Raw genomic sequence first — 25260 nt, 5'->3', positions numbered from 1 at the left:
GCATAACTGAAGTTAAGTAAGCTGTTCTTCTGATAGAGACTTCTAACTGTAGATTTCCCAACTTGCGAATAGGTGTTTTTACTGCCCAATGCACCCTGCACTCCTCCCCGCTACCAAGACTTACTTATGGTGGTTGCATCACGGATGCACTGCTGGCACGCTGTAAGTGTGCCAAAGGCAAGCCTGTCTGCGCCCATCCATGCCATGGCCGCACTCAGTCCAGGAACCCTGGTTCTCCTCCTACCCACTGCTACTCTGCCACGCTCCTCCGTGCTCAACCTTGGCTCCTGCTACCCGCATTGCTGCCACACCTCCCAACATGGAAGCGGAAGGAGTGTTCACATATGCCTCTTACAAGCTTTCATGCACTCTCCCACACCCTGTACCCAACTATCTCGCACCAATAGCACATAGATCACTCACACTCATAAAAACCAGTCACCCGCTCACACTCATACAGACGAAACGCTGTCCACACAACACACCACACCCACGTTCATGCATGCCCTTCAACACCTGCAAGGCAGCTCACCAAACACGCCACGTAGATATAGGACTTACCGCACGACCGTGCTCCAGGTATGTTCTTCCACACAAAAACATGGCTGAACACTAGGTCTGCACCAGTCATCGCTACAGCCATTCCAGCAGGCTACAAGATCGCCATACACGACAGTCAGCACAGGCCTGGAGGTGGAGTCCCCATCATATTCAAAGATACTATCAGCTGCACAACCTAAACTGACAACCCCACCAGCTGCATTGTACATCTTGCGTTGACGATACATATCACCAGCAAGTTCTCCCAGGGCAGGAAGGAGCCTGATGTAAAGGCCACCAAGTCTCTGAACCTATTTCGGCAGTAACATCCGGAACTTCGATGAACACATCATCAAAGCCAGCACCTTCATCCTCCTCAGAGTCCTTTACTTTCACCTAGAAGACCACATCAACACAAACTCTATGGCCGTTCTATAAAACCTCACAAAACTTTGGCTTCACCTAGCATGTTACTGAACCCACCCACACTGTCGGACACCTATTACCTGATTGTCACCACAAATAGCAACATCACTATCAGCAAGCCAGCAGCTATGACCAGGACAGACCACGCCCTTGTCAGTTTCAGCATACACATTCCTTACCACCACAGACTTACTACTGTCAGGCCAGCTGGTACAGAGAGGAACTCAGGCTGAAGAATCAGGCACGCAAATGGAGAACAAGTAAAGACAACAGAAAACGCCATCTCAAATCAGCCCTAAGATGTTACCACAAGCAGATATAAAACACCAAGCACACAGTTATCGGAGTTCGCATTGGCACAGTTACTAACAGCAGCAATTAAATCTTTGCAATCATCAAAGTTTTCGCTGCGCCTCCTGCCACCTCAACCAACATCACCCCCTCCTTTGTTGACCTTTGCAACAAGCTCTCTGAATTCTACTGTAACAAAATCACCTCAATATATGGTGACTTTGACCCTCAACCAGACCCCATCACTGTCGCAACTCAACTTCCCATCATGTCTGAAGAACAAACCCTGATCTCTTGGCACGCCATCACCACTGTCAAAATCGCTGCTACTATGAAGATCCTCCACATGGGCCCCCACCACACCTTCACCAAAGGCTTCCTACAAAACAGCGAAGCACTAACACCTATCTTTAATGCCTCCATCGATTCTGCGACATTATAAGTACACCTGGGAACATGCCACTGTCATGCCCCTGCTTAAGAAGCCATCCGTGGATTTACCCATGTGTTCCAAATAAAAACTTATCTCCCTCCTACAATTCCCGGCAAAGGTCTTAAAGAAATTAATCAACCAGCTCCTTATTGACAACATCCGTAACCCCCACTCCTCAACACCACGGAGTCCAAATTCAGGCCGAACCACAGTACAGAAACTGCACATTGTCACCACAGGCGACATCCACATGATTCTTGACAGAGGAGACACAACAGCCTTCATTCTCCTGTACCTCTCATTTGATACTGTCGCACACCCCATCTTCATCAGGTCGCCCGCACAAGATTAACATCCAAGGATCTATTCTCAGCTGGATCTGCTCTTTCTTAGCAGACCGAATACAAACTGTCTGCCTGGCACCATACTCCTTGGAGTCCTGCAAAATTATCTGGGAGTGCCTCAAGGTTTATGGTCCAGCTTCACTCTGTTGAATGCACACATAATCACTCTGCTCAACGTCATCCACATACACATAACATCTTCTCCTACGCCAATAACATGCAACTCATACTCTCCATCTTGGACAAGATACCCAACGCACAAGTTACTACTTGTGTAATGATATATCTGTAAGAGACATTAGTTAGTGATAGATTCCTTACCTTAGAATATCCCCAGGCGTCAGACTGGATCAGGAAAGTTTTGCTTAGCAGTCCCCCTGCGCGTCAGTAGGTGGCGTCCTGCGGCTTCGCGTCCGTCACTGGTGTCCTAAGCGACGAGATGACATCACGGAGACTACTTAGGCGCCACCCATGTGTGCTGATGTCAGTTATGTACATGACTTTCCGCACCAGGAATGCAGAGCCATGCAATATACTGACCATTGGTGCATAAAACTAAATCCCTGAAAGGGATGACCTTAACCCTAGTAATCAGTTCGCAGAACGGGGAGGACGGGTGGGGCGGTAAGGAATCTATCACTAACTAATGTCTCTTACAGATATATCATTACACAAGTAGTAACTTGTGCATCTGAAAGAGACACGTTAGTGATAGATTCCTTACCTTAGAATAGATCCCCAGCAATACCAACCCCGGTGGTGGGTCTGCGAACAAGATTACACCAGAAAGTCACGGAGCACAGAAAGGCCAAAGAAACCATCTCTCCGGACCTGACTGTCAAGGTAGTAGTGCTTGGTAAACGTGTGCAGCGAGGCCCACGTAGCTGCCTGACAAATGTCCTGCAAGGGAACGCCGCGTCTCAAGGCAGTAGTGGCTGCCGTTGCCCTGGTGGAATGGGCACGCAGCCCCAGAGGAGGCTCCTTCTTAGCCAAGGAGTAACATGCTTTGATGCACAGAACGACGCACCGGAAGATGGTCCGCTTGTGCACGGCCCGGCCTTTTTTGGCGCCCAAGTATCCAACAAAGAGCTGGTCATTCACCCGGAACTGTTGTGTACGCTGCAGATAGAAAGCAGGCTCCCGTTTTGGATCCAGGCGGTGGAGCCTCTCCTCCTCCCTAGAGGGATGAGGAGGCGGAAAAAAAGTGGGTAAAGTGATGTCTGCCCGATGTGGAAGGGCGTGACAACCTTAGGCAAGCAAGAAGGACGGGTCCTCAGAACCATCTTATCTGGATGAACAGAGAGGAAAGGAGGTTTAGAGGAGAGAGCCTGGAGCTCGCTCACCCTTCTGGCAGAGGTGATAGCTACCAGGAAAGCCATCTTGAGAGTGAGAAGATGTAAGGGACAGTTATGAAGGGGCTCAAAGGGAGCGCACATCAGAAAGGTCAAGACAAGATTCAAGTCCCACTGAGGCATTATGAAAGGCACGGGTGGAAACGTATGCGTAATGCTTTGAGGAACCGGTAAACAACTGGGGACTTAAAAAGAGAAGGCTGATCTGGAGGCCGCAGAAAGGCGGAGATGGCCAAAGATAACCTTTGAGAGTGCCCAGAGCAGAGCCCTGCTGGGCCAAAGATAGAAGAAACAGAAGGACCTAAGAAAGAAGGGCCGAAAGGGGATCAACAGCCTTTGCTGTGCACCATGCCACAAATTTTTTCCCCCTGCAGGCGTATACCGTTTTAGTGCAGGGACACCTGGCTACCAAAATAACATCACAGACTTTGGGAAGAAGGTCGAAAACTGTCAACTGTCGCCGCTCAATCTCCACGCATGGAGGTGGAGGCTGGACAGGTTCGGGTGAAGGACCGTCCCCTGCTGCTGCGACAGAAGACCCTCCCAAAGAGGCAGACGGATCAGGGGGGCGACCGCCATGCTGACTTGCTCGGGATACCAGTATCTTCGTGCCCAATCCAGAGCCACAAGGATGACTTGGGCCCGGTTGAGCCTGAGCTTCTTCTGCACTCTTGGCAAAAGTGGTATAGGCGTACAACAGACCGCAGCTCCACTCGTGACGAAAAGTGTTGCCGAGCGAGTGCCGCCTTGGAAATTCCAACGTGCAGAACTGACATTGCGAGTTCTCTTCGGTGGCGAATAGATCTAACGGAGGCTCTCCCCACTGAAGAAAGAGACCTTGCGCCACGTCCGAGTTCAAACGCCATTCGTGATCCATCAAGCATTGGCGTCTGAGTTCGTCCGCCCTGGCATTCAGAGAACCTGCCAGGTGTTGAACCACCAAGGTAATGCCTTGATGTTCCAGTTATGGCCAGAGGGTTCAGGACCCCACCCGCCCTGTTTGTTGCAATACCACATGGCGGTGATGTTGTCTGTGAACACCCGCACCACATTTTCCCGGACAGAGAGAAGGAATGCCTTCAGTGCAAGTCGGATCGTCCGCAGCTCCAAAAGGTTGAAAGGAGCTGGAACTCCGCCGGAGACCAGAGGCCTCTGATCTCCGCCTCTCCCAAGTGGCCTCTCCATCCAGTAGGGACACATCCGTCACAACTGTGTGCTCCGGCTGGGGAAGAGAGAAGGATCTGCCATTGACCCAATCGCGATTCGTGAGCCACCACCGCAATTGTTGAGCAGTGCCCTCCGAGATCTGGACATGGTCGGAAAAGCTGCCCTGATGCTGCGCCCACTGGAACTTCACGTCCCACTGCAGAGCCCGCATATGCCACCTGGCATGTGTCACTAGCCGATTGCAGAAGGCAATGAGGCCCAGAAGCCGGAGGGTCAACCTTACAGAAACTCGGGATAGAGGCCGAAAGGTCGGAATCACAGCCTGAATATCCCGGACTCGCTGCTCGGGAGTATAAACCCGAAACAGCGTCGAATCCAGAACCGCTCCGATGAAAGGGAGCTTCTGAGAGGGACTCAGTGTGGTTCTGAAAATCTGGATACATATAATAAGCTCGGGACTCGAGAAATAAAACTTCGTCGAAATATGACGAATTTGGTATCAAAAAACCGAGAATGACGAGTACATCATGTACATGTATTTTCGGCGTGTTCGAGTGACGATTTCACCTCGAAATCGTCATTTACATTCTGAACCCTTGGCTCCCATATATATGTTGCCCTTTACATAGGCCTTAATCCAGTTGAATTTGATTCCATAAGGACGCATACTCCTTAATCGACTTCTCCCGGACCTCAGTACAAGTTAGAACCATTGCCCCAGGCCGAACTCGTTATGTCAGTTCCCTCCCAGTGGCCGAGCAAGATAGCATCTAGGCTCACCCAGCCATAAAACCATTTCAGCGCGCACACCTGCCATATCTCGCTCACATCTTTTCTCCATTCCTTTGCTTCACTTACTTTATGATGGGGAGGTGACCGTTTTTATTGGGGGTCCAGCGATATCTGATGAAATGTTGGGCCTTGCCGGATGATTTGTTATGGGCAGCACGACGTGAAATATGTACATGTCATCATGACTCTGCTTTTCTTTTGTAAACCAGTAACTATAAATGAAATACCACGAATTCAAGGAATGTTTGCCCAAGGCCGAATATCATGTATAAAGAGAGAAGCCTGACTTCGTGAAAGTGTGCAGTCTCCTGAGAATATACCCGTATTGTACTTCTAGGACCCTGTTACCTTGGTTGCAGCCAATAAACTAATCTTTGACTTCACCTGGAATACTCTGAGTTTCTGTAGGTCTGAATCAGGAAGAACCCGAGGTCTCTGGGTGTTGATTCCCTGACACCGCTGGGTTACCGGTTCTGTGCCGGTTCTTAAAAACCCAGTACCTCAGTTGGCGCCCAACGTGGGGCGATTCCAGTGGTACCAGTCAGCCTGAAGATCGTGAGGAGCTTCGTGTGGAAATTCCGGAGGAGGGCCCACCACCTCATCGACCCCTGCATGTCGACGTGGTCCGAAGGTCTTTGCTGCGAGGTTCCCCGCTTCCCGACGGCTACAAGGACTGCTGCCCTGGCTATCGCCCTAATGTTGGACCCTTGAAGTTTTTGGTAGAGCGAAACACTGAGACGAGTCTTCTGGTGACGCCATCGATATTTTCAGTTAAGTATAAGTGGAGCGTCTCCCAGTCCTTAGTTGGACTTACTTTGTGGTATCTTTGGGATACAAAAGGTTTTGTATTGGTACTTGCAAGCACCATAACCGAAGGACTCGTGTATTCACGAGAAATATCGTAATCGATAATCCTTTGAAGTTTTGGAACTAGACTAGAGAGCGAGGATGCCTTGTCTTAGACTTGGGAATTTATTTTGTCTTGGTAGTAATAATAGGGAATCCCGATTGGAGGACTCATGTCCGGTTCCTCCAGTTGGAACTCCGACTTACGAGCTCTATGTAAAACATGGGGTAGGCCCCATCGTTTACAACGAAGTATGAATTAAATACACTAGAAAAGATGGTGTTCTAAAATGGCCCCAATATGGTAGCTTTGATTCTGAAATCTTAGACAACCTTGAAGTGAAACTCTTTAAAAAGAAAGCCCGGCCGGCGATGTTTGACTCTTTTCGCTTATGGCGTAAAGAAGCCAGACAAAAAGAAATTAAATTAGCTAAGAAAAATAAGAGAGAAGGGGGACTTTCGGTAATGCAAGCAGCCGTGCAGTTTAAAGATAATGAGGAAGAGCAGATAAATGAGCAGTTGCACAGGCAACGTAAAATGGCAATAGATAAGTGTTATCCAGTTTTGCCGTCTCTTCAGCAAGAGGCAGCAAAAGAGCGTGAAAAAGACCCATTAATGTCGCAATTATTAACTTCACCACCCCCCTATGCGCAGAATGCCACAGCACCCCCGCAACCTTTAGTTGCACAAGCTGCGCCTCCTGCTCTTCCACAGCACCCACCAGCTGTTCTTCAGCTGGCTCCTACTTCTTCGGTGCAGCCTCCTCCAGGCCCACCGACCACTTCTGTTTCACCTGTGTTTTCTACGATTTTGCATACTGTACTTTTACCGTCTCCTAATGCTCCCTCTACAACTTTGCCTAGTGCCCCCTCTATTTCTCCTGATACCTCTTCTGCTATCCCTACCCCCACCTTATCACACCCCGTTCGTCCACCTATTTTTCCTTCAGTTTCACCGTCTATTCGGCAGAAAATGGCCAGCACTGTTACTAACTTTCTTTTACCGCTTTTCGGGTCGCCTACTACGACCCCTAACATAGGAAGAAGACAGTTGCGAAGTCAACTGCCTGATTATCAAGAGAGAGATTCCCTGAATAGTTTAGCTCGGAAATGGGTCATGGACACTGCAAAATATGATGTACAGTCTGTCATGGAAGTCTTCCATCAATGGGAAGCAGCGACACAGAGATATGTTTTCGAACAGATGTGTGTCTTTCTTGGCGAGGATTTGGAAGACAATGATCAAGAATGCATCCCACAAGAAATGTGTCGTGTACGGTTTAAGTTCGGAGAGGGTATGATTGTAGGTCCAGATGTGGAAAAGGCAGTTGAAATGTTATTATCATATCGGAGTAAGGGAAACAGTTCTGGGTCACCATCTGAATGTAATACATCCAGTAGGAAAAGGGCACGCCAATACCCTATGAGAGAAGTTCCCCACAATGGAGAGAGGGTGACACAGCCGCTAACCCACCTATTCTGCCACATTTCCAACGTGTATGGGTACATGTCCCATGGAAGCGAGCTGAAGTTTTAGCACTCAAACAAACATTACCAGATCCACGTAAAAATCCTGCAGGGTACTATAAAGAGTTGTCACAAACTGCTGGGTCATGTATAATGAATTTAGCCGATATCGATATGCTATTTGGGAACGTTGTTCCACAGTCTTTATGGGGTAAAATTCGTCATGTAGATCATGACCAGGAATTAGGTGACACGTGGGCTAATATTACTGCTGCAGATGCCCGCCAAGTTGGTGGTGCCAAACCCGAACCTTTGATAGCAGAACTACCTGGTAGAATAGTAGATTACATGAAAACGATAATGCCTGCAATACGCGTAAATTGGGATAAGTTGTCTGCATGCAAGCAAAAGAAAGAAGAAACTGTTTCAGATTTCTTCACCAGATTTGAAGAAACATTCATTGACCACAGCGGTCAAGATATGACCACAGAAGGTGGTCAGAGATTGTTTGTCGATAAATTCGTGCACAATCTGCTTCCAGAATTGTGTAGAAAATTAAAAGATTCAGAAAGTTCTTGGGCAGTCTCATCTTCAGCCCAGATATTAGCTACTGCACAGTACTGCGAGAATAGAGACAAAGATGAGAAAGATAAAGTAGAAAAGAAAACTAGAGAACTCAAAACGAAGGTTTTGCTACAGCAAGCCTATCCGCCACGTGGTGGTGGTAATCAACATAATAATGGCAAGAATCACTGCCAGAATACTTTTCAGCAGCCTCAACAATATCAGAGAAACTTGCAAAGATTCGATTACACTCAACCCCGTGTAGGTCCCAACCAGTGTTTATATTGCAAACAGGAGGGTCATTACAAGTATAACTGTCCTGCCCTATCACAACGTGCAAATGGAATTTCTGGTGTAAGAGGTCGTGGCAGTCAGCAAGCGCCTAGAGGTAGAGGGCGTGGAAACGCCCCACAGGACACACGTCCCCTTCCACCACAAAACTCTATGAACAGGTTTGATCAGCAAAATAACGTATCTGACAGGACAGCTCAATACTACGTTGATGAGTATTACACAGAAAATGAGCAGTGGGAGAATGAGGATTGCTAGGACAGCCATAGACAAAGAGAGGGAGTTGTTTCAGTTACAGTAGATCAGAGTGGACCTTACGTTGAGGTGATTACATCAGGTGTGTCAGAATCTTTTCTGTTGGATACTGGTGCTACAAAGAGTTCTATTATGCACTCCAAACTCCCTGGCGCACCTTTGTCTGGCGAAATGAACGTTTCTGTAGGTTTTTCTGGCGCCCCAGTTAGAAATCCGATTTCTGACCCTTTATCTCTTTCTGTTGGTCCTTGTGAATTCGAAGCACCCCTTATTTTGACAACAGGTTGTGGTGAAAATTTGCTAGGATTAGATTTGCTAAAAAGATTATATGCGACTTTGTACTGTTCTCCTTCAGGAGTGCAACTTACTTTAGGTAAGAAAGTGGTTTCTCCCATTTATTTGTCGAGAGATGCACTTCCAGCAGAATTGTCGATTCTCCCAGATATTCATTGGGCTACTGGTCCGAATGATGTAGGTCTTTTAGAAATTCCACCATATGTTGTAACATTGAAGTCGAATGTTAAAATGCCACGAATTCCCCAATACAGAATATCTAATGAGGGTGAAAAAGCTTTGCTAGCGATCGTTTACGAATTGATTGAAAAGGATGTGATTGAGGAAACACGAGGCAATGTTTGCAATAGTCCTGTTCTGCCTGTTTTAAAACGAACTGACCCTTCTCAGCCACCTGTGTACAGATTCGTGATTGACCTTAGAGAGGTGAATAAAATTGTTGTGCCCCAATTCCCAGTTGTCCCCGACATTACCACATTACTGACTATGATTCCAGCTTCTGCTTCATGGTTTTCGGTGATTGACCTGAAGAATGCTTTCTTCAGCATCCCAATTGCTGAGGAGAGCAGGGATATTTTTTCCTTTAGTTTAGGAGGTCCAAGCTTCCGCTTTAAACGCGCTCCTCAAGGCTACTGTGAAAGCCCCTCAATATACAGTCAGGCTCTGAAAAATCAGCTTGACACGATTGTTTTGCCAAAAGGTGCCACTCTTGTACAGTATGTGGACGATTTGCTCATTGCTGCAGATGAGAAAATTTGTAAAAAGGCCACGTTGACATTGTTGCGTCATCTGTGTGATCTGCATCACAAGGTGTCACTTTCCAAGCTTCAATATTGCCGACAAGAAGTGACCTACTTAGGTCATCTCTTATCGAAGGAGGGAAGGAAACTGACCCCAGAAAGAATTCAGGCAATAGCGAAATTGAGTGTGCCAAGAACACAGAGAGAAGTACGTGCTTTCTTGGGCATTACATCGTACTGTAGACAGTGGATTCCAAATTTTTCGTTATTGGCCAAACCCTTGGTGGCATTAACGTGTAAAAATACACCCAATCCCATTCCTTGGTCTGAAGAGTGTCAGAAAAGTTTTCTCGAATTACGCACAGCGTTATGTTCGGCCCCTGTGTTAGGTACACCCAACTACAGTAAGCCTTTCACATTGTATGTCCACGAGAAGGAGGGCTGTGCATTGTCTGTGCTGACTCAGTTATTCGGAGATAGACAGCGGCCATGCGCCTATTTTTCGTCAACTTTGGATCCGGTAGCACGAGCATTGCCAAGTTGTTTAAGGGCCACAGCAGCAGCAGCTGTTTCCATTCGACAGTCTGCTGGTCTAGTAATGAATAATACACTAATCGTGATGGTCCCGCATGCAGTAGACACATTGCTAAATAGGACCAAGACACAGCACTTAACGAGTGCTCGACTGTCCAGTTACGAATTGACGCTACTAGCGAGCCATGTGCACATAAAAAGGTGCAGTACCTTGAACCTAGCCACATTGTTACCAATTGCAGAGGAGTCAGATGCTTCAGAACAGCACGATTGTTTTCTCACAACAGAGGAAAAGACAAAAGGGAGAGTTGATTTGTTCGACACTCCTCTTGCTGAATGTGATGGTACATTATGGGTAGATGGTTCATGCTTTAAGCTCCCAAATGGGAACGTGACTACAGCATATGCTGTCACAACTTTGCACACAGTCGTTGAAACTGCGCGAATACCACATGGTTCAGCTCAAGCCGCAGAACTCGTTGCACTTACGAGAGCATGTGTATTGTCTAGAGGAATGAGAGTGACTGTCTACACTGACAGTCAGTATGCGTTTGGAGTGGCTCACAGTTTTGGACGATTGTGGAGAGAACGTGGGTTCCTGACTTCGCATGGAACTAAGATTCAGCATGGTCAGTTGGTGAATGAGCTTCTTGAATCACTGACGTTGCCCCTGCAAATAGCGATCGTGAAATGTAGTGCTCACAAGAAGGTGACTGATGATGTTGGTCATGGAAATGCATTTGCTGATGAAACCGCTAAGGAAACTGCAAAGAATGTGATGAGCCGAATGTATGTTGCGAGCCCTGAAAAATGGACTGGTGAGGTTGGAATATGTGAGGACACGATAGAAAGTGTGAAGTCCATCCAAGCTTAGGCCACGGAGAAAGAGTTAAGCACGTGGAGAGAAAGTACAGGGAGAATGGATGCAAATGGTTGTTGGATTGAATTGACAGAGCATCAGAGATGGTTGTTACCCGATGCATATGTGCCTGCAGTGGTTACAATGGCTCATGGGATGGCTCATATCAGCGCGAAAGGGATTTGCGAGTTGTTGGCCCCAGTGTGGAAGAATTCAGGGATTCCCAAGTGTGCAGAGAATGTTGTCAAGAATTGCATGGTATGTCTGAAGCACAATCCTGGTAGGGGAACCCCAACTCCAGCTGGTCATTTTGCACCTCCTACGTATCCGTTCGAGGTTTTGCAGCTAGATTTCATACACATGGAGAGGTGCAACAACTTAAAATACGTGCTCGTGGTTGTTTGTGCCTTCTCAAGATGGGTAGAAGCCTATCCCCTAAAAGACAATACTGCCTTGTCCACAGCGAAAGCCCTTGTAAAAGAGTTCTTCCCCAGGTTTGGAATGCCTAGAATGGTCTGGTCTGACAACGGAAGTGAATTTGTGGGTCGTGTGATGAAAAGAGTGTGTGAAGGGCTAGGCATTAGGCAGAAGTTCCACGCTGAAAATCACCCCCAATCAGCTGGATTAGTGGAATGTTACAATGGCACGCTTAAACTTAAATTGGCCAAAATCCAAGCGAGCACAGGTCTTAAATGGCCTGACGCTCTACCCTTAGCACTCCTATCCACCAGAATGACTGTGCATTCGCGAGTGAAACTCAGCCCCTATGAAATCATCTTTGGTCGGCCAGCCAACATATGGGGAGTGCCTAGGCCCACGAAGTTTAGCGAGCTGCAACACCCTATTTTGCTTGATTACTTGTATGAATTGACGGCTAAATTGCGTGTTTTATATCAACAGGTCCACAACACCTTGCCTCCGGTCTCTGAGACTCCGGGTCACTCCATTGACCCCGGTTCATGGGTTCTCGTCCGCAACTTTCAAAGAACAAGAAACGACCAGCCCAGATGGACCGGGCCTCGCCTCGTCCTCCTGTCTACAAGGTCGGCTGTTAGGGTGGAGGGGAAGGCCAATTGGGTCCACGGGATCCATTGTAAGAAGATACCCTTCCCTCTGCCACATGACCAATGGGTCCAGAAAGGAGGCACTGACTCAGAGCGCACAACTGATGAACGTGTAAAAGAAACTAACCCTGACTGTGAAAGCGAGAACATTCTTCAAGAAACTGTGCCACCACCAGAACAATTGAACTCTGTGGAGCCTGAACTACTATTTCTGGACCAGACAGTACCCGGGAAAAGACGCTACAACTTGCGACCAAGAAAAACAGACTAATTAAAAGTGATTCCTTTTGTGATCCGAGAGAAAACCCTATGGACTAATAAAATGTGTCTTTTCCCCAAATCCTATTTATTTTTGAAAGTGCAGATCTCCCATCTAGGTAACTAGCGTATTTTTGTTTTTCGAACCGCCATCTGGGTTCCGCTGCTAGGGTCGCGGTTGATTAAAGACTTTTGGGTGCAGCTGACGATGTTGGGTCGGTAGTTCTGGTTGGTCCAAGGGAGTTGCCCTAGACTGACGGAAGCATCCTTTAGCAGAGGCAACCTACCACCGCGGGCAGCACCTTAGAGAGGATGGAGTTTCCTGATGTGGAGAGGCCTGCCAAACAAATGAACTTTAAGCAGAGACTTTTTAACACGATGACGAAGAAAAGTTTTATAATAGTATGTATTTTTATGCTATCCAGCGTAATGGTCTTTTTGATAAGCTATGTTTTATTCTCTTTTCATGTGACATTTGCGCCCACTACATCACCCATACCTCCTCCTACTGTTTCCTCTTATTCTTTCCACCCTCTGCCTGACCACAAATCAAATAGGAGATTAGAGTTCATTAATAACTCCTTCGTTCAGTTATTACACCAACACCAACTTGTAATGAACACAACTAACTGTTGGGTGTGTGGTCTCATGCCCCACACCACGGATAAAGGTATCCCCTATTTGGTCCTGCCATTTAGTCACAATGGTTCAGTCTGGGCATATAGGAAAATGTTCATATATGCACGAGAAATCCAACCCCTACGTTCTGTAAAAGACAACCTCAAGACTAGCGCCCTAGTCAAAGGTATAGTTGACATGATCAAGGAAGTAACTTCTTACGAAGATACCCCGGATGATGAGATACTTGCATATGTAGGTTGGAACGTGACCGGATATGGCACTACATTAAGTGAGAAACAGCAAGCCAAGAGATCGTCCCCTATCTGGATCGTACCCCATCAAGGTCACCTGTGTCTGCAAGGTATTGGCAAGAATCCCAGAGCTCAGCTAGGGAAGAGTGTCTGTACAGAAACGTATGTTTTTGGATCTCAGACTTCCCCTGCGTTTTTAGCCGCTAAGGGTACTTATTTCATCTGCCATGATAGAGCCTATACATGGTTGCCCCCTGACTTCTCGGGCTCATGTTTTGTTTCATTCCTGTTACCTCCCACCTACACAGCAGCGGCGGATTACCATCGGACAAGGGTAGTTAGAGGTGTTTTTGAGTAAAGAAGACACTGCAGGTCAAGAATTTGGTGACTTTGCAATGGGTTTTCTGCCGTTCTTGGGAGCCATGGCTAACAGCAGGAACATAAGGCAATTGACAAGGGTAGTTGAATCCACCGTGACTGAAACTGCTGGTGCCCTTAGTAACCTGACTGCTGAGCTCCAGTCGGATCGACTTATGACCCTTCAGAACCGGGTCGCTTTGGATGTAATACTTGCGGACCGAGGTGGAGTATGCAAATTGATCCAGTCTAGTTGTTGCATTTTCATCCCAGATAATGCTCCAACCGTGTACAGGGCCATCTCCAAATTACATAAGATTTCTGAATCTATCCATGTGGATAAAGGAGATTGGTCGTTAATAGGATGGTTCTGGGAACTGATATCTGCCTGAGGATGGAAAATTCTGATGGTCATTGGGATGGTTTTAGCCATTCTTTTCCTGTTCTGTCTGTGCATACAGTGTGCTCCTGCAATATGTGGCCTCTGCGTCACATCATGTGTAAGGAAGCCTGTGTCAAGAAATGAACTAAGCACGAGAATGATGTTACAGCAACATCTCAATGACTTTAGGAATATAGATCTGGACTCAGACTAACATAAGGATAGATTAATTGCCTATGTAGGGGCAAAAGGAGGGTTTGTGGTACTGAAAATCTGGATACATATAATAAGTTCGGGACTCGAGAAATAAAACTTTGTCTAAATATGACGAATTTGGTATCAAAAGACCGAGAATGACGAGTACATCATGTACATGTATTTTCGGCGTGTTCGAGTGACGATTTCACCTCGAAATCGTCATTTACATTCTGAACCCTTGGCTCCCATTTATATGTTGCCCTTTACATAGGCCTTAATCCAGTTGAATTTGATTCCATAAGGACACATACTCCTTAATCGACTTCTCCCTGACCTCAGTACAAGTTAGAACCATTGCCCCAGGCCGAACTCGTTATGTCAGTTCCCTCCCAGTGGCCGAGCAAGATAGCATCTAGGCTCACCCAGCCATAAAACCATTTCAGCGCGCACACCTGCCATATCTCGCTCACATCTTTTCTCCATTCCTTTGCTTCACTTACTTTATGATGGGGAGGTGACCGTTTTTATTGGGGGTCCAGCGATATCTGATGAAATGTTGGGCCTTGCCGGATGATTTGTTATGGGCAGCACGACGTGAAATATGTACATGTCATCATGACTCTGCTTTTCTTTTGTAAACCAGTAACTATAAATGAAATACCACGAATTCAAGGAATGTTTGCCCAAGGCCGAATATCATGTATAAAGAGAGAAGCCTGACTTCGTGAAAGTGTGCAGTCTCCTGAGAATATACCCGTATTGTACTTCTAGGACCCTGTTACCTTGGTTGCAGCCAATAAACTAATCTTTGACTTCACCTGGAAGACTCTGAGTTTCTGTAGGTCTGAATCAGGAAGAACCCGAGGTCTCTGGGTGTTGATTCCCTGACACCGCTGGGTTACCGGTTCTGTGCCGGTTCTTAAAAACCCAGTACCTCATCAGGTGCGATTTCGGCACATTGATGGAGAACCCCAGCAGATGCAGGAGGTCGGCGGTAGTCTGAAGGTGGCTGATGACTGTTTGGGGGGAGCCCTCCTTCAACAATCATCTAGGTAGGGGAAGACTGACGCCCTAACCTGCGCAGGTGAGCTGCAACCGCCATCACTTTCGTGAACACCCGAGGGGCGCCGGTAAGGCCAAACTGAAAATGCTCCTGGCCTACCGTAAACCGCAGGTAACGCCGGTGGGCTAGCAGGACGGGGATGTGAAAATAAGCGTCCGTCAAGTCTAGCGCTACCATCCAGTCTCCATGGTCGAGGACAGCCAGGACCTGAGCCAGAGTCAGCATTTTGAATTTCTCCTTCCAGAGGAAGCGATTGACGTCCCGGAGGTCCAAGATGAGGCGCAGACCCCCCTTTGTCCTTCTTGAGACCAGAAAGTAGTGGGAATAACAACCACTCCCTACTTCCTGCCGGGGAACGCACTCGATGGCCCCCTTGGCCAAGAGGGCTGTGACTTCCCGTTGGAGAAGAAGCAAATGATCCCCCAACATGTGGTGGCACAGAGGTGATATGGCCGGAGGGGGGGACTGAAAGGGAAGAGAATAACCCTTGCAGATTATTTGCAGCACCCATTTGTCCGATGTGATATCGCGCCAGTGGGGGAGGTGGTGGCGGATTCTGCCACCCACCGGTGTGGGGTGCTCCACAAAGCTCGAACTAGGAAGGTTTGGAGGAAGGAGCAGCGGGGATGGAGGTGGACTGGCCCACGTGCCGATTCCCTGACTCACCCCTGCGGAAGCCGCGGCCACGGCCGCGCTGAGGCTGGTTCTGCACAGGCTTGTTGGAGGAACGTGCCTGGGTGCCTCTGCCCTGGCCACAAAAGGAACGAAAACCAGGAGTGGCCGGGTTCTAAGCAGAAAGACCCAAGGACTTGGCTGTGGCCTGTGAGTCCTTAAAAGGCTCCAAAGCACTGTCGGCCTTATCGCCAAACAAGCGGGTGCCTTCGAAGGGCATATCCATGAGCAAGCCCTGGACATCAGGTGAGAACCCAGGCAAATGTAACCAGGCATGGCGTCGTAATGCCAGCATTGTAGACATCACCCTGCCCTACGAGTCTGCGCTGTCCAAACCACACCGAATGGCGAACTTAGCCGCATACTTTACTTCAGCAATCGCCTGAGAAAGGACAGCCTGGCCTTCCTAAGAACACTGAGTTAACACCTGAGCAACGGTATCCCGCATTGCGTGAGAGGAGTGACCCAACAAGCAGACGGTGTTCACCGACCGCAGCCCCAAGCTGGCTGAAGAGAACAACCGCTTACCAAACTCATCTAGTTTCTTGGAGTCCTTATCCGGCAGAGCCGTGGGAAAGGCACTCTGTAACGTCGAGGTCTGGATGTCCAGACTCTCAGCCGTGGGATGGGTGGTCAGAAAGGGAGGGTGGCCAGATGCCGGGCGGTGGCGTCTGGCCACGTTTTTATCCACCGGAGCCCCCGTGGCTGGCCGTGACCATGTGCCCAAGAGGACATCGGTATGGGCATTAAAGGGAAGCAACAGCTCCGACGAAGTAGACGCCGTCTGGAGCACCTCAGTGAGGAGGTTGGTTTTGAGAGCCACTGTGGGGAGGGACAGCATCGTGTAGGAAGCACCCTCCTCCATCGTGGGTGGGGGAGAGGCAAACCCCGCGTCAGAAGAGACATCGAGGTCGCCGGCATCTTCCAGGTCATCCACCCAATCCTGCTTGGAGTCACACTGCCGGGCAAGGGGGTCCTCGGATCTTTCCCAGTTCCTCCTCCGCCTCCGGCACCTGAGGGGCCAGTCGTAGCAGCAGGGCCGGAGTGGGGACAAACGTCGTCTCTGTGACAACATCTCGGCGCTTACGCAGCCAGTGACGGACGCGGAGCCGCAGGTCACCACCTACTGACGCGCAGGGGTACTCCTAAGCAAAACTTTCCGGATCCAGTCTGACACCTGGGGATATTCTAAAAAAAGGAATATATCACTAACGTGCCTCTTTCAGATACAAGAAACAATTTAGTCGCCAGCATGATTCCAGTCACTAACTGGATAATAGCCAAATCACTCATGCTCAACACCAATAACACATAAGTGGTGATCTTTTACAAGAACACCTCATCATGGGACTCCAATTGGTGACTGAGTGAAGTCAGACATACACCCACACCATGAATCTTGGAATATTCTATGACAGCAAACTGGACATGACCGCACAAGTCAACACTGTCACTGCATCCTGCTTCCAGATCCTTAAGATGCTGAGTAAGATCTTAAAATGGCTCCCAGGCAACATTAGAAATACTGTCACTCACACCCTAGTCACCAGCATGTTGGACTACATGAACACCTTCTACACCTGGATTACCAAGCAACTTAAAAAAAGACTACAAAACCATCCAGACCTCTGCAACCAGACTCATCCTCAACCTCTCACATAAAGTTCACATCGCACCACACTTCAAGGAACTATACTGGCCCCAATACACAAACATACTTATTTCATGTTGCTGGAAATATATGGACCAGCCCCTTCAAAAAACGAATCACAACTGGTAAATTAAAGTGGAAAGTCTGATCATGTAAACGCAAGATTACTTTTAACTGTTTTCACAGCCGGAGATGTGGCCAGGCAGGCAGACATGAATGACGTGCTATTCTCGAGCACCGTCCACAGTGCCTGTAATTCTTTACTCCTGAGATCTTCTCCGCTGACCCCCTTCCCTATCTCCCCCGGTCAAATTGAGGTGTGGGGTGGCTGGATACGGGACGGCAGACTCCCGGTGGCCAGGGAAGCAGTATACACCATGCAATAATGTGGTTCAATCACCTGGCTGAGAGAGGGGCCCATACTGGGGCAGGTGCAGCACCCCCGGCTTTCAGAGCTGTGAGAAGAGGGTCTGCTGGGACACACCATGGGTACAAGTGGCAGGGGCCTCCCAGATTTCTAGAAGTACTGGGGGCACCCTTTTGGAGCGCTGGCAGACCAGCAGAGGATGCCGGCCCGCGCTGAGGACGGGGTGAGCTGCAGGGGGGGTATTTGTCGAGCTGAGGGATGACGTGCATTGACCTTGGGCCACTGAAAGGAAATGAGTCGGTGCGCTCCTCCGGGTGGAGGTAACGTGCATGGGTTTATGACCAAGTGCTATGCAGAGGCTTCCGGCTAGTCTGGTACAACCACACTGGAGTTGGCACTGTGAGGTGCCCAGTGTGCCTTGAGAGTTGTGGTGACAGCCAGAGGGAGCTGGGGAGGCTGTAGAGAGCTGCCTAGAGCATATTAACCCCAACTAGTCGACGGAGGTACAGAAACAAAGAGCCTCGTTTCTAGTGGTTAACCATCACTTGCTCCAATTGAACCTTCACTACTCTTCTCTAATCCCTACTCTACCCAATGAAACTCCGGTTCATCGAAGACAACATGATTCATTTCTTCACAAGTGCGGCTGAAGCTAGCACATTGATGGAATTGAAAGGGAGGACACACTAGATGGAGCATAACCTTGGAACCTCACTGTGGCAACAACAAGGATGGAAAAGGATCGAACTAACCAAAAATTAGCTGCCACTCATGGGAGCAGGCTGCCAAGGAGAGAGTCTTAGTAGTAGAGTAACTGGATCAGAGTGCCGGCTCAAGCACGGAATGAGCACGCAGTGACACAGAGATACAGAGTCCACAACAGTCCAATTCTTCAACTTAGCGATTTTATTCAGTTCTATTACATCCAGCAGGAAATCTGCCAATGTGCCAACACGTTTTGTCTACCCATAGACTTTTTCAAGGCGGTTAGCGCAAAATAATTGTTGTTGAACGTGTCTGAAATTGGGTCGCAGTTACCTGACATTCCTAATTACACAAGCATCCACAACTATTGTCAATAGGTGTTAGAGCCTGCTCGCATGCTAGTTGTAAACTTTGGTCACTTGAGCACCCGTCATATAACGATGTTTTGTATTTTCGACCCCAGAGAGGGATGATCCTGGTACTTCCTTGTAATGGAAAAATTAGATAGTTCAATTCCCAGCGGAAACCCTGATAAGTTCCACTCCACAGAAAGGCGGGAGTACGTCCTCCACCTCGCTCCAGTCCTCCTTGCTGTAACGGGTTACAGCGAGGAGAACTAGAGAGAGGTGGAGGACTAATGTGGACTCTGTATATCTCATGGAAAAGGAATGCGTTTTGATTTCCTCAATTGATATTATTTGTTAAGTTACGTATAATGCGCATCAGATATTTTGGAATGTCTTTACTTATCCAGTACTCTGGGTGATTACAAACACTAAAGGGTGTGCTCAGTAGTGCTCTATGTTCTTACATAAGCCAAATAAGGCCAGAATAGCACAGCATGACCTCAGAGCCAAAGTAAACTAAACCCTGTCAGGGACTTGACCCTCAGAGCAGATCTAAGTTCAGGCCCAGAAATGCCCAATGAGCATCAGAAAACCCCAACACAGGTACCATGATCCAGGAAAGGAGGACAGTCTAACAACACTGTATTATTGTTTCCATGCTTACCATTGTTGTGCTGTGGCTCATGTGCAGATTAACTATACTGCAGTGACACAATGCCAAGGAACCTTAAATTGACACTCTTAGCAGCATATGTGAGTTTAGTAGTCGGACCTGTGTAATAATTCAAATGTGCTGTGCTTTAGGTATTGGTCAAGCCTCTGTTTTATAAACGTTGCTTTCTCTCTACTGGGGAATATTCAACTACCCTACACAGTATTACACACGTGACTTGTAGCTCAACCAGTGCCAATGTTTCTCCTGGTCTTGGCAGAGCAGCCTTGATCTCTCTTTTTTCTCTCACCTGTTTCCCTTTCCAGTGTCACCACTGCAACTCTGTGTTCCTATCTTAGAGGAGATACGAGTCAGGTAAGATGTCAGTAATTCGCATTGCGCCTACAAGCCTGATTAAGCAGTAATGACTAGATATTGAGGCACACAGAGGTGGGAAACAATGGCTATTGGAAGTAAGAGGAATGAGTGCACGGCAAACACACATTTCTTAAACACTAAAAGTACGTAACATGAGATTAGGCGTAGGAGCAGGAAGCTAATAGCCAACAGGTACAGTCCCACTACACTGTCAATTTGAGAAAAAAAGCTATGTGAATGAATGAATGATTTAATTTGATAACATGATCGAATTATCCCAACCGGGGTATCTCGGCGCCGTAGTTAGTACAAAATGCAAAACACAGAGTCAAAATCCTAAAACAGTGCAGTTTTTAAATATTTTCTGAATTTACTGTAAACTGGGCAGGTTCGTACTGTGAGTGGTAATTTGTACCAAAAATGTGGGACCAGGTAAGAAAAGGATCTGCCACACTAACGAACACATTGAATACAAGGGACCACCAATAACTCCTTCTCACTGGAACGCAGATTCCTAGCGGGATGATATGGTTTCACCCTCTGGCTAAGGTATATGGGAACTTTACCTTGCAGAGCTTTAAAGGTTAGACATCACAGTTTGAATACCACTTTTTGGGAGTGATTTTAAGAGAGAAATCAAATATGCTGCTGTGTTTTGTTCGACCTGCAGTTTTGACAATAACTACTCACTGGCAGCAGCCAGCAGAGCATTACGATAGTACAGCTGGCTCACAACAAGAGCCTGTACCGGGTCTTTCTGGCTTCCAGAAGAAGGAATGGAAGAGCTTTCTTCAGTAATCCTAGCAACTGGAATCAAGTGTAGGTTGTGGATAGAACTTGTCTTTTCATATTAAGTTCTGAACCTTGATTCCAATGTTTTTTACAATCTTGCTAGGAGATGGGCCTCGCCTAACTCTGGTGGCCACCAATCGGGAGTCCAGAGGATTTGAGATTTCCCAAATAAGATGATCTCTGGATTCAGCTGGAGAAAGCTATCCGCCATCCACTCGGTGATAGCCTTCATTTTGACAAGATCCTTCTCAACAGAGATAACCAACGGAGTGTCATCAGAATATGATAGGATTTCAAAACCATATGCTTTGATGACTTTAGCCAAAGGTGCCACATACAAGTTAAACAATGTAGGGCTCAGACAAGAGCCCTGAGGAACACTTTATCGATTAGCCTAGGCCTGCCTTTTAAAGGTCCCGGCAAGACTATCTTTCACAAAATACTGGAACCAGGTCAGGGCAGACCCATAATCCCTATTTCTTCTAGCTTGACCTGGGACACAGTGTCAAGTCCAAAGTCTCGAAGCCCAGTGTTGCATGCCATGTTAATTAGAGGAGAAATGAGGAAATGAAGCAGAAGTACAGCAGAGGGCTGGCTGTAGGAGCAAGACCTCAGACACTTGTTATTCCCAGGTTCTTTGTACCACAGATGACACTCCCATTAGGCGAGAGGATGAAATTATGAATAGAGAGCATTGTACAACAAGTACGTTCCTACATAAATCCTATATTTAAACATAAAAGGCAATAGTAAAAAAGGAAGGGAAAAAAACAAAAATGTTCATGACGCTTCCTTACCTACTACAGGCAGAAGTGTGCTGGAGTTGTGTACACAAATAATAGCATAAAAGCTTTAAATATAACTTACCGTCTTATACATTTTTAAAACACATTGTTGTAAGTTACTTGTTGTTCAACACAATCTATTACATAAGTATCAATTGTATAGACAAACTAACGTCATTCTTTCTTTTGAAGCTGACAATTTGGATCCCCTTGAACTTCTTTTGCCATGTTACAGTAAAGCTGTTGTACACGGAGATTTTAATTGTTTATGTTTCCATCATGCCCAATATGTTGCTGTTCAAACAGCTAGTATATGAAGCAACTCATACAAAATAAACTAAGTTTACTCCTACCCCTGAATATAACTTTTCAAAATGCAATGTTCAACATTTAGAATGGACTGCTCAGTCCATTCCAATCCAACTAAATAATCAACCAATAGACATTTTGGACACAGAGACTGCTATGTGCCCTCATGGATATTGGGAACATAGCAATAGTGATGTCACTGAATCTGTTGGCTGTATTTAACATGGATGTCAACACCCTGCTACTACAAAAGTTTATGTCCCACTTCTGAACAAACCCTAATGGCAAATGCAAAGCCGGAGAGACCTGGATGGCAGTAGGGGCAGAAAACGTATGGGGGAGAAGTAGCAGCAAATGGGCACAACAAAGCTCCCAGGCCTATTTAACAAACAAAGCAAGCAAAGCAGTGCCCGGTGGTTGGATGGGGCAGAGGGAGTGTGCCAAAGAAGTGGTCTTCAATGGAGGGGAACAAAGCTGCCTAGTGGTCAAGCTAAAGAACGCTACCCCAGCAAAAGGAAGTAGATAACCTCCCTGAGTCTAGAGGTGCTCCAGTGAGCTGCAGGTAGTGGGGGCAACCCCGACACATTTGATGTCATCAGGCCCCAAGTCCAGCTCCCCTGTGCTGCTTCACAGCTCTGCTTCCTCCCCATTTTTCTGAGTGCTTTTCCTGCATTTGCCTCGTTTTTACTGCTTTCTCTTTCCTTTCCTCTCTGTTTTTCTGAGTGCTTTTCCTGCCTTTGCCTCTTATTTTTACTGTTTTCTCCTTCCTTTTCTACTATTTTTCTGAATGCTTTTGCCTCATTTTCCACTGCTTTCTCCGCAAAGCAGCTAGCAACACCAGCGCCTTTAGACCCTCCCAGGTGATTTGGTGCACTTTATAAATCCTGATTGACTGATCAATCAGTAAACAAGCCACTACCTAGTAGTAAGTAGGGTGGGGGAGAGAAGATCTCTTCCACAAGGCACCCATTAGTAATCGCTAAAACAACCTAAGAGTGGACTCTCTAGGCAGCTGCTTTGGCGTGATCATTAAAAGATAGTATATTGAGTGACAGCACAGTGATCAGTCCCACCACCAGCTGAAAACAAGTAGAGGAGAAGAAGCAAAGATGCACTTTGGAAAACTTTGTTTGAGAAGGAGTGGTGCTGTCCTAAAACAGTATCTCAGCAGTCTACGCTAAGCTGAAAACACCCAGATGGAAATAAGCAAAGATTAAACAACATAGCAGCACTCTGGACAATGCTTTGTATGAGAACGGGTTCTCTTATAAACAGTATGTCAACATATAAGTTACATCACAGACACTGATAAAGTAAAAGAAAGGCCAGGGGGGGCGCTATGTGGTGCACAAGGCTCCCGCAGACTGGCTCTAAAATCCACCATTAATCCTGCTCCAGTCGGAGTAAAACGCATGAAACTGCGTGAGGTGTGGAACCTACAACCTCAGGCACACAGCGGTGCTAAATTCTGAGCCGCTTGAGGTGTCTGGTGTCAACAAATCGCAAGGAGGAGCGCGGACCGAGGATGGCGTCTGGCGCTCCTGGAATCGCTTCACGGCAGAGCGAAGTACGCGAGGACCGTGGTCCCCATACTGCAAGGTTTGGGACCGGACAAACATTAACTGCTGCCCACGATGGGCAAACCAGATGCCCGCCAACCGCAGTTGACATTTGACGGCAAAAAATCCACGAGGCAGCAGCAAGTAGAAGCGGACAATTAAGTAGAACCATCGCAGCAGGAACAACAGCCGACGTCTGGAGAAGCCCTAAAATCAATCCTGATGAAAGTGCGGCAAGGATTTGCTACAATTGCGGATAAAATGGACACGATGACCACATGAATGGACGCGATAGCCCGAAAGATTGAAGTACATGAGACACGCATAAAAGAAGCGGAACAACGCATCTCCGATATCGAAGATACCACGACCCAAGTACAAAGATCAACAGCGCAGATAGATAAGTTGCTCAAGATTATAGCAGCTAAAAATGAGGACATAGAATCGCGAAGCAGGAGAAACAACATCCGCGTTTTGCGTATACCGGAAAGTACAAACACGGGCAAGATTGAAGAGTATATTAAGACATTATTAGTGGCTGTGGTGGGCACCGAACTACTCTCTCCTCATTTCATAGTGGAAAGGGCTCACTGATCCCTCGGACCACGACCACCCCCTGGAAGTACACCCAGACCTATTATCGCCCACCTGTTAAATTATAGCGACAGGGATGTCGTTTTGCAGCTAAACTACAATGGGATACCCTTTACCGTGTACCCTGACTTCACGATGCATGTACAGGAGGAACAATGCAAATTTTGGTCAGTGAAACAAAAACTGAAGCAGGCCCAGATCGACTACGCCCTATTATATCCAGCCCGTCTTTGTGTCACCCACCAGGGAACCCAAACATTTTTCACAAAGCCTCAACAAGTGGAAGACTTTTTGAACCAACTTAAAAAACAGAAAAGATTGACACCGACACCAGATGGCTCACCACGGTCTCACTCACCAGAAGAGGAATGAACACCGCCAAAGACTGCCATCAATCACTGGTACGATACATCTCACGACCGGCGGACAAGGCCACGTTCGTAGAAATGTTTGCACATCCCTGGTATGAGACACTATACACAAGATGAACGAGGCCTTAATACTGAAGACTAAAACGGTGGGAGTGTGAAACCACTTTACAGCCGGACACCCTCAAAGTCTACCCAGGGATTACCAGCATGATGCACTACACCTGGACTGACGAGAGGTATTCGTGGCCACCCAGCTGCATTACCCCAATTGGGAGAACCCGACTATTGTTTTTGTATTGTTAACGCTTCTCCTAATCCTCGTCTCAAGTTTTAAATGGGAGGAGATGGACCGACTTGTTATAATGGAGAAGCTTTTGGGCGTTGGGGAGGAGGAAGGGGTACTTACACCTGGCATATTTGGGATGTTTCAGTGGGAGGGGGCGGTACGGGGATGGGAGTTCAACAGTAACAGTGAAACACAGAAGCGGACTACTTTAAATATGTATGTCTCTTTATATGTACAAGAGGATAGCACCACACTAAGGGTGATATCTTGGAATGTCAGGGGCCTTGGGGATCCGAGGAAACGAAGGCAAGTCCTGGCCTATTTAGATAGACAGCAGATACACGTGGCCTTACTACAAGAAACCCACCTTAACCCAATGGCCTTAAACACGTTTGCAAACAAAT

The 25260-nt window shown here is 47.3% G+C and overlaps 1 protein-coding gene across 1 annotated transcript in view; it reads right to left on the bottom strand.

Moving 5' to 3' along the window:
• The window catches only part of VPS8 (VPS8 subunit of CORVET complex), a 2052516-nt gene that overhangs the window by 1619698 nt on the left and 407558 nt on the right, over nucleotides 1–25260 (bottom strand). The gene's annotated exons all lie outside the window — the stretch shown is intronic.

This window comes from Lissotriton helveticus, chromosome 3_1 (assembly GCF_964261635.1).
Source record: "Lissotriton helveticus chromosome 3_1, aLisHel1.1, whole genome shotgun sequence".
In the NCBI taxonomy this organism is placed as follows: domain Eukaryota; kingdom Metazoa; phylum Chordata; class Amphibia; order Caudata; family Salamandridae; genus Lissotriton; species Lissotriton helveticus.
This window is presented reverse-complemented; position numbering and strand designations above follow the sequence as displayed.